The 14,336-nt window shown below is 38.9% G+C and overlaps 1 protein-coding gene and 1 pseudogene across 2 annotated transcripts in view; one reads left to right on the top strand and one right to left on the bottom strand.

The window, feature by feature from the left end:
• SOS1 (SOS Ras/Rac guanine nucleotide exchange factor 1) overlaps positions 1–14,336 on the bottom strand; it is a 129,568-nt gene that overhangs the window by 100,988 nt on the left and 14,244 nt on the right. The gene's annotated exons all lie outside the window — the stretch shown is intronic.
• Positions 3,837–6,115, top strand: LOC138435167 (ubiquitin-ribosomal protein eS31 fusion protein-like; annotated as a pseudogene).

Below are 14,336 nucleotides of genomic sequence, written 5' to 3'. Positions count from 1 at the left end.
GGTCAGGAACTAAATCCCACATGCTGCAACTAAAAACTGGCACAGCCAAATAAATCCAAAAAATGGGTGCAAGACCTAAATAGACATTACTCCAAAGAAGACATACATATGACCCACAAACACATGGAAAGATGCTTAACATTGCTCATTATTACAGAAATGAAAATCAAAACTACAATGAGGTATTACCTTATACCGTCAGAATGGTCATCATCAAAAAATCCACAAATAATACATGCTGGAGAAGGTGTCGAGAAAAGGGAACCCAAATGCACTGTGGGTGGGAATGTAAATTGATACAACCACTATGGAGAACAGTACAGAGGTTCCTTAAAAAAACTAAAAATAGAACTGTCATGACCCAACAATCCCACTAAAGGACATATACCCTGAGAAAACTATAATCCAAAAAGACTCATGCACCCCAGTGTTCACTGCAGCAACGTTTACAACAGCCAGGACATGGAAGCAACCTAAAAGTCCATCAGCAGATGAAAGAATAAAGCAGTTGTGGTACGTATATACAATGGAAGATTACCGAGCCATAAAGAGGAATGAAATTAGGTAATTTACAGGGATATAGATGGGCCTAGAGTCTGTCACACAGGGTGAAGTGAGTCAGAAAAAGAAAAACAAGTATCATATATTAATGTCTATATACGGAATCTAGAAAGATAGTACAGATGAGCTTATTTGCTGGGCAGAACAGACACCCGGGTGTAGAGAAAAGACACGCGGACAGTAGGGGAAAGGAAGCGGGGGATGGACTGGGAGAGCAAGGCTGATGCATACATACACCACCGTGTGTAAAGCGGACAGCTCATGGGAAGCTGCTGATGCAGGACAGGGAGCTCAGCTAAGCGCTCTGTGTGACCAGAGGGGTGGGACGGGGGAAGGGAGGCTCAAGAGCGAGGGGGTATATGGGCACATACAGCTGATTCACTTTGCTGTACAGCGGAAACTACCACTGTAGAGCAGTTATGCTCCACTAAAAGAATAAATAAATTTTTTTTTTAAAAGAACTACAGGAAAACAAAAATACAACATAGTAAAATCTGTGAGGCATAGGTAAAACAGTGCTGAGAAATTTGTAGCAATTAAAAGAAAGGAAAAACTCAAATCAGTAATCTAACTCTCAACGTCTAGAATCCATCTGCAAAAAAGCAAAATCAAAGCAAAGAAAGAAAAAGAAAAAAGAATAAAAATACGAGCAGAAATCAATAAAACTGAAAAGGGAAAAACAGGCAAGAATCAATGAAACAGCTGGTTCTTTTAAGAGATCAAAAGCTGAAGTGCCTAGCAAGACAAAGGGAAAAGAAAAGAGAGAAGATACAAATTACCAACATAGGAATAAATCAGAAATGAAATGTGAATGTGTCTACACACCCTGCAACTACAAAAAAAAAAAAAAAAAAAGGAACACTATGAATAACTCTTCACAAACAAATGACAGTTTAGAAGGAACGAACCAATTTTTCATAAAACGAAAACTACAACTTACCCAACTTTACTTATGAAGTTAATTATTTGAATAGTCTTACATCTACTAAATTAAATGCATTTGTAAATTCAAAACATCCAAAAAAACTCTCCAGATCCAGATGGTTTCACTGAAAATTGTAGCAAACTTTTAAAGAATTAACATCAATTTTCAACAATCTTTTCTAGAAACAGAATTGAAGGGAACATTTTCAAATTCATTCTATTAAGCTAGTATCACCCTGATTTAAAAAACAAACAAACATAAACACAGTATAAAAAAGAAAAACTACAGATCAACATTCTTCATAATTATAGATCTTTAACAAAATATTAGCAAGTCAAATTTGGAAATATAAAAAAAGAATCATTCATTATGATCAAGCAGAGTTTATTCCAGGGTTGCAGGTCTAGACCAATATTATAAAATTAACCAATGTAATCCACCACATTAAAAAGCTAAAGAAAAAAACCACATAATTCATCTCAACTGAGGTAAAAAAAAAAAGCAGTATTTGACAAAATTCTTCACCCATTCATGGGAGAAAAAGTATCCCTCAGAGAAAAGAGAAACAGAATGGAACTTCTTCAACTGGATCAAGAGCATCTATAAAAAGCTACAGGTGACATACACTTGAGAGTGAAAGACTGAACTGTTGTTGCTGTTTAGTAGCTAAGTCACATTCAATTCTTTGCAAGCCCATGGACTGCAGCCCACCAGGCTCCCCTGTCCATGGGATTTCCCAGGCAAGAGTACTGGGGAGTGTGTAAGTGTTAGTCACTCAGTGTGTCCAACTCTTTGCAGCCCCTGGACTACAGCACGCCCGGCTCCTCTGTCCATGGATTTCTCCAGGCAGGAATACTAGAGAAGGTTGCCATTTCTTTCTCCAGGGCATCTTCCCAACCCAGGGATCAACCTGCCTCTCCTGCAATGCAGGCAGATCCTCTATGCATTCAGATCCCAAGGACTGAATACTTTCCCCCTAAAATTGGGGGAAAAAAGACAGAATGTCCAATCAACATAGTCATTAAACATAGTGCTGAAAGTTTTTGCCAGTATAATAAAATAAGAAAAGGAGATTAAAAAAAAAATAAATTTGAAAGGAGAAAATAAAACTGTCTCTATTTGTCAATTATCTAAGTAGAAAACTGCAAAGAACCTACAAAACAAAAAGACAACACACAGTGAGTTCAGTAGGTTCATAGGATACAAGACACACACAGAGAAAAAATCCACTGTACTTGCAATGAACACATGGACATAAAAAATAAAATAGCCCACACACCCAAAACACTAGGTACAAATCTAACAAAACAAGCATAAGACTTGTATCCTAAAAATGGCACAATACTCATCAGGAAACCAAAGATCTAAAAAGAAGTAGAGAGACATGTCTATGTTAATGGAATGGGAGATTCAAGAATCAATAAGAATGTCAATTCTTCCACTCCCTAATATTAATACAGGAGTACAGGAGTTTAACATAGTTCCTACCAATATCCCAAGCAAGATTTTTTTGTAGATATTAACAAGATTATTCTAAAATTTATAGGAAGAGGAAAAGGAACTAGAATTACTAAAACAATTTTGGAAAAGAATAAAATGGAAGGAAATATCCTACCCAATCTGAAGACTTATTTTACAGCTATAGTAGTAAAAACTGTATAGTACTGGCAGAGAGAGAGAAACACATGGAATAAGAGAGAACCCAGAAATAGATCCACAAAAATATGCACAATTTTTAGCAAAAGTACAAAAGCAATTCAGTGGAGGGACTGCTTTTCCAACAAATGGTGCTGAAGCAAATGGATATGTGTAGGCAAAAAAAATGAACTTCAACCTAAGTCTCATATCTTACGCAAAAATAACTCAAAATGTATCTTAAAGGTAAAATGTAAAACCATAGCGCTTGTAGGGAAAAATACAGGAGAAAAATTTCAGGATCCACTGATATGCAAAGATCACTTAAGACCTGACACAAACCCATTAAAGGAAAATACTGATAAATTGAACGTCAAAACTTAAAAACTTTTGCTCTAGGAAAGAGCCTAGAAAGTGGATAAGAAGGTAATGTAAGAAGTGGGTAAAATATTTCCAAACCACGGGCCCAACAAAGGATTAGTATCCAAAATATATATAAAGAATTCTCAAAACTCAACAGTAAAAGAGCAAACAATCCAATTAGAAAATGGGTAAGAGACACAAAGACACACTGCACTCATATATGATATGACATACACACAAGTTTTTGCTACAAGTGTTTACAAAACAAAAGGACAGAAAATGACCTCAGTGGTTCTCAGTAAGGGACAAGTTAGCTTTCAGACCCGTCATTTGCAGTGGAACCATCGCCAAGATGCAGATTTTCATGAAGACCCTGACAAGGAAGTCCATCACTCCCGAAGTCAAACCCTCAGATGCAATAGAAAATGCAAAGGCCAAGATCCAAGATAAAAAAGGAATTCCTCCCAATCAGCAAAGACTGATCTTTGCTGGCAAGCAACTGGAAGATGGATGTACTTTGACTACAATGCAAAAGGAGTCCACTCTTTACCTTAATGTTTTAAACTTTGTGGTGATGCTAAGAAAAGAAAAGGAAGAAGTCTCACATCACTCCCAAGAAGAACAAGTGTAAGAGAAAGAAGGTTTAAGCTGCCTGTTCTGAAATACTATATCCTGGATGACAAGGGCAGAATCAGTCACCTTCATCAGGAGTGCTCTGAGGAATGTGGCGCCGGAATTTTTATGGCAACCCACTTACACAGGCATTACTGTGGCAAATGTTGTCTGACCTATTGTTTCAACAAACCAGAAGGCAAGTATTGCATATTGGTTAATAAAAGACAGAGACACTATAAATTATAAATACAACTAAATTATAAATTCAATAATTTATAATACAACTAAATAGTAGTATGCAGCCACAGAAACTAAGGGGATAACCTTAACTGCTATGGTCTCCAAAATATATTTGTGTGTGTTGGGGTTGGCGGGGAGAGCAATGATAAGGGTACTAAAAAAAGGGTGTGCTCCCTAAAAGAAAGAAAACACACAGAGGCACACCACATACATGTATATACACACAAGCTAACCACAGAAAAATCTCTGCTTGTAAATTGTTTGCCCCTAGGATGCAAGAACAGTAGAGCAGATGAATGAGATGGAAGATTTTCACTGTATAGTCTTTTGAGCTTTAAATTTTGTGACTGTGTCCTAAAAGTTAAAATAAGTTTTATAAAGTGTTCAGTTTTTTAATTTAAAAAATGAAATAGGATACATTTCATATTTGTTATATTCAACACTGAAAAATATATTAACTGTCAAAAATGTGAATATGAAGAACATTTTAAAAATTACCAAAGACTGAAATGAGTTTATAAAGTAATTATATTTTCAAGAATTTGCTGCTAGAGATTACTAAATTTTGATGAGTTTAATAGCAAACATGTAAGTGTACGAGGTAAAGCAGCAACAAAATTAAGAACACTTTAGTATACAATATAAAACAAGAATGTTATGCAAATTTGTTATTAATTGTTGAAATGCTTGTGTGTGTTAGTCATTCAGGCCAGTCCAACTCTTTGCGACCCCATGGACTGTAGCCCACCAGGCTCCTCTGTCCGTGGAACTCTCCAGGCAAGAGTATTAATCGTGCTTGTGCTCCATCTCTAAGCTGTGCTCGACTCTTTGCAATCCCAGTGATTGTAGTCCTGCCAGGCTCCCTCTGTCCACGGATTTCTCCAGGCAAGAATATTGGAGTGGGTTGCTATTTCCTTCTCCAGGGGATCTTCCCGACCCAGGGATCAAGCCCTGGTCTCCCACATTGCAGACAGATTCTTTACCGTCTGAGCCACCAGTTGAAATGTTAAGGTAGAAAAAACTTTTTAATGGAAGTTACCTTTTCAAAAGTATTTCAAACTTATAAACTCACTGCTATTCCTATAGTTTACTTGTTTGATGCTGAGGACACATTTTCCGACAAATAAATGGAGATTAGGGCATCCCTGGTGGTCCAGGGGTTGAGAGTCCGCCTGCCAGTGGAGGGGACACGGGTTCAGAAGATCCCCCATGCTGTGAGGTAACTAAGCCCACGTGCCACAGCTATGAGTCAACACTCGAGAGCCCACAAGCTGCAACCACCGAGGCCACGTGCAACAGCTGCTGAAGCCTGGGCTCCACGAGAGAAGTCACCCCTGAGAAGCCCCAGCCCTGCAACTGGAGAAGCCACCACTCCCTGCAAACAGAGAAAGTCTGCATGCAGCGAGACCCACTGCAGCCAGAAAGAAACAAGAGTAAAAGATTAAATCTCAAGAATCTCAGAAAGTCTACTTAAACTATAAAATCCAAGTTCTAAAGTAGAACTTTGAATTCCAGAAGATGAGAACAGGAAATCCTGTGGTTTTTGAAGGAAGAAAGGAAGGAAAGCAGAAGAAAGGAGGAAGGAGTAAGAGCATATTACTTCCCTTTCTCATATGTAAAGTGACCTCAGTCAGAACTTTCAACTATGAAAACGTCACCTTTGATATCAATGTCTCACCTTCCTCTCTCTATGCCTTGTTAGACAGTCCCACATACGCCAGTGCAACACCTCCCCACAAAGCCTTGCCCCCTCCAAAATACACTACATGTACTTAACCCACTGTCCCAGCTGCCACCCACTAAGACTCTCAATCTCTCATGAATAGGTGTGATTTCAGTTTATAAACAGTGAGAAAAGCACTCTAAATAAACTAAATAACATGTAGCTTAAATCTTCCTGAGGCACAGCTGACCATATGACAACTTGAGGGTTTATCCATGTGTAATGTAAGAGCTGGCTTTCCATATCCCCAGTTCCTTTGCATCCGAAGACTCAACCAACCACCAACAATACTGCACTGTAGTATTTACTACTGAAAAGTATTCATGTATAAGTGGACCCATGCAGTTCAAACCCATGTTATTCAAGGGTCAGTTGCATTTGTGATTTTTCTAAGAGTATACTTGCTAATTTAAATGAAAGTACAATTCTCAGAATTTCAGAGACTACAACTTTAAAAAATGTAAATATTTAAGAAATACTGAAGTAGCCTTTATCTATTTAGGAGTACTTCTTACCCTAGCCTTATCTCCCCAAAGTTCTGTTATATATGTGTATATATCTAGAACATAGTTAATTCAACCATTTATCCAATGATTTAAAAGGTTTACACATTTGTGTTACATCATTTTTTTGAAGAGACTATGCTCTTTAAATGGGATCTGTTTTTGGAATTGTTCTACCATTCACTGTATTATGGGCTTCCTAGGTGGCACAATGGTAAGAATACGCCTGCCAGGGTAGGAGATGCAGGTTCAATCTCTGGTTGGGAAGATCCCCTGGAGAAGGAAATGGCAATCCACTCCAGTGTTCTCGCCTAGAATATTCCATGAGTAGAGGAGCCTGGTGGCTCACACTCCATGAGGTCACAAAGAGACACAAATGGGCATGCACAGTCACTGTGTTATGGATGCTTGGGTGGAGAGGTCTCAGTTTCCATTTTACCACCCTATGAAGCCAATCGCAAGATTTTGCGTGTAGAAGCTCCTCTGGGTTTGCCTCTAGTAACTGGGCTCTCTAGGAACAGAGTAACAAGAGGCTTGAAATTACCTTTGACTTCTTAAATCAACTGAAGTGAAGTGATGTGAAAGTCACTCAGTTGTGTCCAACTCTTTGCAACCCCATGGACTATACAGTCCATGGAATTCTCCAGGACAGAATACTGGAGTGGGTAGCCTTTCCCTTCTCCAGGGGATCTTCCCAACACACAGGTCAAACCCAGGTCTCCCGCATTACAGGCAGATTCTTTACCAGCTACTTTTTATTTAAGAATTTTAAACACCAAATATTAGAATACAATTTAAACCAAGTACAAATTATCTGTATTATGAAGTCAAGTGGGCCTTAGGAAGCATTACTACAAACAAAGCTAATGGAGGTGAGGGAATTCCAGCTGAGCTATTTAAAATCCTAAAAAATGATGCTGTTAATGTGCTGCACTTGGTATGTCAGCAAATTGGGAAAATTCAGCAGTGTCACAGGACTGGAAAAGGTCCATTTTCATTCCAATTGTAAAGAAGGGACAAGACCAAAGAATGTTCAAACTACTGTACAACTGCTTACCTCACATGCTAGCAAGGGTACGCTCAAAATCCTTCAAGCTAAGCTTCAATAGTATGTGAACCAAGAACTTCCAGATATATAAACTGGGTTTAGAAAAGGCAGACACACCAGAGATCAAATTGCCAACAACTGATCATAATTGATCAATTGTTGGATCATAAAGAAAGGAAGAGAATTCCAGAAAAACATCTACTTCTGCTTCATTGACTATGCTAAAGCCTTTGACTGTGTGGATTACAACAAACTGCGGAAAATTCTTAAAGAGATGGGAATACCAGACTATCTTAACCATCTCCTGAGAAACATGTATGTTGGTCAAGAAGCAACACTTAGAACCTTACATGGAACAACTGACTGGTTCAAAATTGGGAAAGAAGTATGACATGGCTGTATATTGTCACCCTGATTATTTAACTTATATGCAGCGTGTATCATGCAAAATGCTGTGCTGGATGAATCACAAGCTGGAATGAAGACTGCCAGGAGAAACATCAACAACCTCAGATATGCAGATAATACCACTCTAATGGCAGAAAGTGAAGAGGAATGAAAGAGCCTCAGGATCAGGGTGAAAGACGACAGTGAAAAAGATGGCTTGAAACTCAACATTCAAAAAACTAAGATCATGGCAACTGGGCCCATCACTTCCTGGCAATTAGAAGAGGAAAAAGTATAAACAGTGACAGATTTTATTTTCTTGAGCTCTAAAACCACTGCTGACAGTGACTGCAGTCATGAAACTAAAAGACGCTTGCTCCTTGGAAGGAAACTATAACAAACCTAGGCAACATATTAAAAAGCAAAGACATCACTTTGCCAATAAAGGTCCATACAGTCAAAGCTATGGTTTTTCCAGTAGTCATATTCATTTATGGGAGTTGGACCATAAAGAAGGCTGACCAGCAAAGAATTAATGCTTTTGAACTATCGTGCTGGAGAAGACTCTTGAGAGTCCCCTGGACTGTAAGGAGATCAAACCAGTCAATCCTAAAGGAAATCAATCCTGAATATTCATTGAGAGGACCGACGCTGAAGTTGAAGCTCCAATACTTTGGCCACCTGATGGAGAGGGCCAACTCATTGGAAAAGATGCTGATGCTGGGAAAGAATGAAGGCCAAAGGAGAAGAGGGCAACAGAGGATGAGATGGTTAGATAACAGTAAAGGATAAGGAAGCCTCACAAACTGCAGTCCATGCGGTCGCAAAGAATCAAACATGACTTTAGCAACTGAACAACAACAAAACAAATTATTTTTCATAGAAAGAAGAAAAGCTGATTTCACAGAGCACAATGGACATATCTCAGGATATAAATCTGAATCTTACTCTATTACTGCTATGCCACACTGGCCATTTTTACAAATTGCTGTAAGACTGCACCAGTACAGAGCCAAGCTGTACAGACTGAGAGAGGTTTTCTTGTTATTTGTTTGGTTGTTTTTTAGCTCCTGAAGCTCAAGGAAATCTCTGTCAAAACACTGTGGAAAAACAAGTTAAGTCAAAGAGACTTCAGTGATTATACACACCAAGGAATACTTTATTTGAAACAAACAATAGCTTTGGAAAGTCATTCAACAAACATACTAATATAGCCTTCAACAATCAAAAACAAAACCAAATAAAAACAAACAACAAAACAGCAAGCCCTGGGAAATGGGAAGAATCTACTTTTAATAGTTACATTATACTATTCAAACACCCAGTTTAAGAAAAAAAAAAAAAAATCACATAGCATACAAAACAAAAACAAACCAAGACAGAATGGCACATTGAAAGGAACAAAATTAACTGAAAGAAACCAGCTAAAGAAGCCCAGACATCAGACTAACTAGATAAAAACTTTAAAACTGACTTGAATATGCTCAAAATGCTTTTTTTTTTTTAAGTAAACAGGGTGTAAGGGACCAGCAGGATAACAAGCAGACCAAAACATGCATTGTGGGAATCTCAGAAGGGGAAGAGAGAGAAAGGGACAGAAAGAATTCGTAAAGAAATAATGGCTGAAAATACCCCCAAATGGATGAAAGACATTAATCTACAAATTCAAAAAGTTCAATAGAATCTACATAGGATAAATTCCAGGAGACCTGCACCAAGGCACATTATACACCAACTGTCTAAAAACAAAAACAAAACCATTCAAGCAGCAGGAGAAGCAACTCTTCCCATACTGTTCAGGTCAGTCGCTCAGTCGTGTCCCACTCTTTGCGACTGCAGCATGCAGGCTTCCTTGTCCATCACCAACTCCTGGAGCCTACTCAAACTCATGTCCATCAAGTCTGTGATGCCATCCAACCATCTCATCCTTTGTCACCCCCTTCTCCTCCTGCCTTCAATCTTTACCAGCAACAGGCTCTTTTCCAATGAGTCAGTTCTTCACATCAGGTGGCCAAAGTATTGGAGTTTCAGCTCCAGCATCAGTCCTTCCAGTGAACACCCAGGACTGATCTCCTTTAGGATGGACTGGTTGGATCTCCCTGTAGTCCAAGGGACTCTCAAGAGTCTTGCCAACACCACCGTTCAAAAGGATCAATTCTTCAGTGCTCAGCTTTCTTTATAGCCCAACTCTCACATCCATACATGACCACTGAAAAAACCATAGCTTTGACTAGATGGACCTTTGTTGGTAAAGTCAAGTCTCTGGTTTTTAATAAGCTGTCTAGGTTGGTCATAGCTTTTCTTCCAAGGAGTAAGCATCTTTTAATTTCATGGCTGCAGTCACCATCTGCAATGATTTTGGAGACCAAAAAAATAAAGTCTGTCACTGTTTCCATTGTTTCCCCATCTATTTGCCATGAAGTGACAGGACTGGATGCCATGATCTTAGTTTTCTGAATGTTGAGTTTTAAGCCAGCTTTCTAACTCTCCTCTTTCACTTTCATCAAGAGACACTTTAGCTCTTCTTCACTTTCTGCCATAAGGGTGGTGTCATCTGCATAGCTGAGGTTATTGATATTTCTCCTGGCGATCTTGATTCCAGCTTGTGCCTCCTCCAGCCCACCATTTCACATGATGTACTCTGCATAGAAATTAAATAAGCAGGATGAGAATATGCAGCCTTGATGTACTCCATGGAACCAGTCTGTTATTCCATGTCCAGTTCTAACTGTTGCTTCCTGACCTGCATACAGATTTCTCAGGAGGCAGGTCAGGTGGTCTGGTATTCCCATCTCTTTGAGAATTCGCCACAGTTTGTTGTGATCCACACAGTCAAAGGCTTTGGCGTAGTCAATAAAGCAAAAGTAGATGTTTTTCTGGAACTCTCTTGCTTTTTCCATGATCTATCGATGTTGGCAATTTGATCTCTGGTTCCTCTGCCTTTTCTAAATCCAGCTTGAACATCTGGAAGTTTATGGTTCATGTACTGTTGAAGCCTGGCTTGGAGAACTTTAAGCATTACTTTGCTATACTGTGAGATGAGTGCAATTGTGCAGTAGTTTGAAACCCACCAGGACTTCCCTGGTGGCTCAGAGGGTAAAGTACCTGCCTGCAATGTGGGAGACCTGGGTTCGATCCCTGGATTGGGAAGATCCCCTGGAGAAGGGAATGGCAACCCACTCCAGTATTCATGCCTGGAGAATCTCATGGACAGAGAAGCCTGATAGTCTACAGTTCATGGGGTTGCAAAGAGTCGGACACGACTGAGCGACTTCACTCACTTTTGAGCATTCTTTGGCATTGCCTCTCTTTGAGACTGGAATGAAAACTGATCTTTTCCAGTCCTGTGGCCGCAGCTGAGTTTTCCAAATTTGCTGGCATGTTGAGTGCAGGACTTTCACAGCATCATCTTTTAAGATTTGAAATAGTTCAACTGGAATTCCCCTCCTGTACAAGGAGTCCTTAATAAGGTCAGCAACTTATTTCTTACTAGAAACCATGGATGCCCAAATACGGTAGGATGCACATTTAACTGCTGAAAGAAAAAAATTATCAACCAAGAATTTTGCATCTGACAAAACTGTCCTTCAAAATTAGGTATAATTTAAGATGTTGTCAGATAAACACAAGTTGAGGGAGTTCAATATCATAAGACCTGCCCTACAAGAAATGCTAAAGATAGTCCTTCGAGTTGAAATGAAAGGACACTAAACAGCAACTCAAAGTCATATGATGAAATAAAGGTCTCTAGTATAGGTAAATGCACCAGCAAATATAAAAATGGGTATTACTATATACTACTATATATATATTTGGTTTCTAACTCCATTTTGTATTTCAAAGACAAATGAATAAAAAATAATTATAAATCCATGATACTGGATACACAATGTATAAAGATATAATTTGTGACAACAACAATATAAGGAGATAAGACCCAGCTGTATAGGAGCAGAGCTTTTATATGCTATTGAAGTTAAGTTCATATCAGTGCAAACTAAACTGTTATAAATTTAGGGAGTTAAATGTAATTCACAAGGACTTACCAGAAAGAAAATTTCTAAAAAAAAATACACACAGAAGGAAATCAAAATGGTTCACTATAATAAAATGGGGGTGGGGGAGAAGAAGAAACCAGTATGTAATGGAGGAAATGAGCAACAAAAAAGGTATAAAATTTCACAACAACACAGAAGCAAAATGATGGCAGAAGTTCTTCCTCATCAGTCACTTTTGCTGTTGTTCAGTTGCTAATTCATCTGACTCAGAGACCCCATGGACTATAGCCTGCCGGGCTCTTCTCACTACTTTAAATTTAATTGGGTTAAACTTTCCAATCAAAGCCAGAGATTGGCAGGACTGATTTAAAAACATGATTAAAGTATACACTGACTATAGTGACTCAATTTATACACAAAACTATAGTTTCAAAATGAAAAGATAGAAAAAGATATTCCATGAAAACAGAAAGAGTGTTAGTGTGGCTATTCTAATATCAGAAAAAATAGGCACTAGGTCAAAAACTGTTACGAGAGACAAAGATGGACACTGTATGTTGAAAAAAGGGTCAATTCATCCAGAAGATAAAACAATTACAAAGCATATGTTAACATATACACACTGCTGCTGCTGCTAAGCTGCTTCAGTCGTGTCCTACTCTGTGCGACCCCATAGACAGAAGCCCACCAGGCTCCCCCGTCCCTGGGATTCTCCAGGCAAGAACACTGGAGTGGATTGCCATTTCCTTCTCCAATGCATGAAAGTGAAAAGTGAAAGTGAAGTTGCTCAGTCGTGTCAGACTGTTACCGACCCCATGGGCTGCCGCCCACCAGGCCTCCTCCATCCATGGGATTTTCCAGGCAAGAGTACTGGAGCGGGTGCCATACTTTATATGAATCTGAAAAAGAACATGTCTGTGTGTGAGCTTTTTCACTCTCATCAAGAGGCTCTTAATTCTACTTCATTTTCTGCCATTAGAGTGGTATCATTAGCATATCTGAGGTTGCTGATATTTCTCCTGGCAATCTTGATTCCAGCTTGTGATTCATCCAGTCCATCATTTTGCATGATGTACTCTGCACAGAAGTTAAACAAACAGGGTGACAATACACAGGCATGTCATATTCCTTTCCCAATTTTGAACCAGTCAGTTGTTCCATGTAAGGTTCTAAGTGCTGCTTCTTGATCAGCATACAGGTTTCTCAGGAGATAGGCAAGGTGGTCCGGTATTACTCTCTCTTTAAGAATCTTCCCCAGTTTGTTGTTTGTCCATATAGTCAAAGGCTTTAGCACAGTCAACGAAGCAGATGTTTCTCTGGAAATCTTTAGCTTTCTCTATGAGCCAATGAATGTTGGCAATTTGAACTCCGGTTCCTACGCCTTTTCTACACCCAGCTTGGACATCTGGAAGCTCTCAGTTAATGTACTGCTGAAGCCTAGCCTGAAGGATTTTGAGCATACTCTTGCTAGCATGTGAAATGAGTGCAACTGTACAGTAGTTTGAACATTCTTTGGCATTGCTCTTCTTTGGGCTTGGAATGAAAACTGATCCCATGGACTACAGTCTGCCAGGCTCCTCTGTCCATGGAATTCTCCAGGCAAGAATACTGGAGTGGGTTGCTATCCCCCTCTCCATGGGATCTTCCTGACCCAGGGATGGAACCTGGGTCTCCTGCATTGTAGGCAGATTCTTTACTGTCTGAGCCACCAGGGAAGCCATATGTACTCACACACACATACACACACAGTAAAACTATTTTTATTTGCAGATGAAAATCCTATATATAGAAAAATTCCAAAGAATCCACAAGAAAGATACCAGAGCTAGTAAATTAATTCAGCAAAGTTGCAGAAGAAAACCAACGCACAAAAAGCAGTGGGGTTTCAAGATAAACTGAACTTCATTAAAGTTTAAAGTTTTTGTGCAAAGGACATTATCAAGAAACTGAAAAGTGGATTTTTGGTTGTATTTGAATGAAAGAAAATGTTTACAAGTCATATCGCCAATAAAGAACTAACATCAAGAATATTACGATGCCCTAAAATTTAAAAACAAAAACTCAAACCGTATAGGTTTTAAAAATGGCAATGGATTTGAACAGACATTTGCCAAAGAAAATATACAAGTGGCCAACAAGCACATGAAAAGATGGCCAACATTATTAGTCATTAGGGAAACCCAAGACATAATACAAAGAGGTATTATTTCACATAAACTAAGATGGTAATTTAAAATAAAAAAAAAACAGAAAATAACAAGTGCAAGAGGATATGGGAAAACTGGAACCTTTGTGCACTGCTAGTAGGAATGTGAAAATGGTGTGACTGCTGTGGAAA

Source organism: Ovis canadensis, chromosome 3 (genome assembly GCF_042477335.2).
Source record: "Ovis canadensis isolate MfBH-ARS-UI-01 breed Bighorn chromosome 3, ARS-UI_OviCan_v2, whole genome shotgun sequence".
Classification (NCBI taxonomy): domain Eukaryota; kingdom Metazoa; phylum Chordata; class Mammalia; order Artiodactyla; family Bovidae; genus Ovis; species Ovis canadensis.
This window is presented reverse-complemented; position numbering and strand designations above follow the sequence as displayed.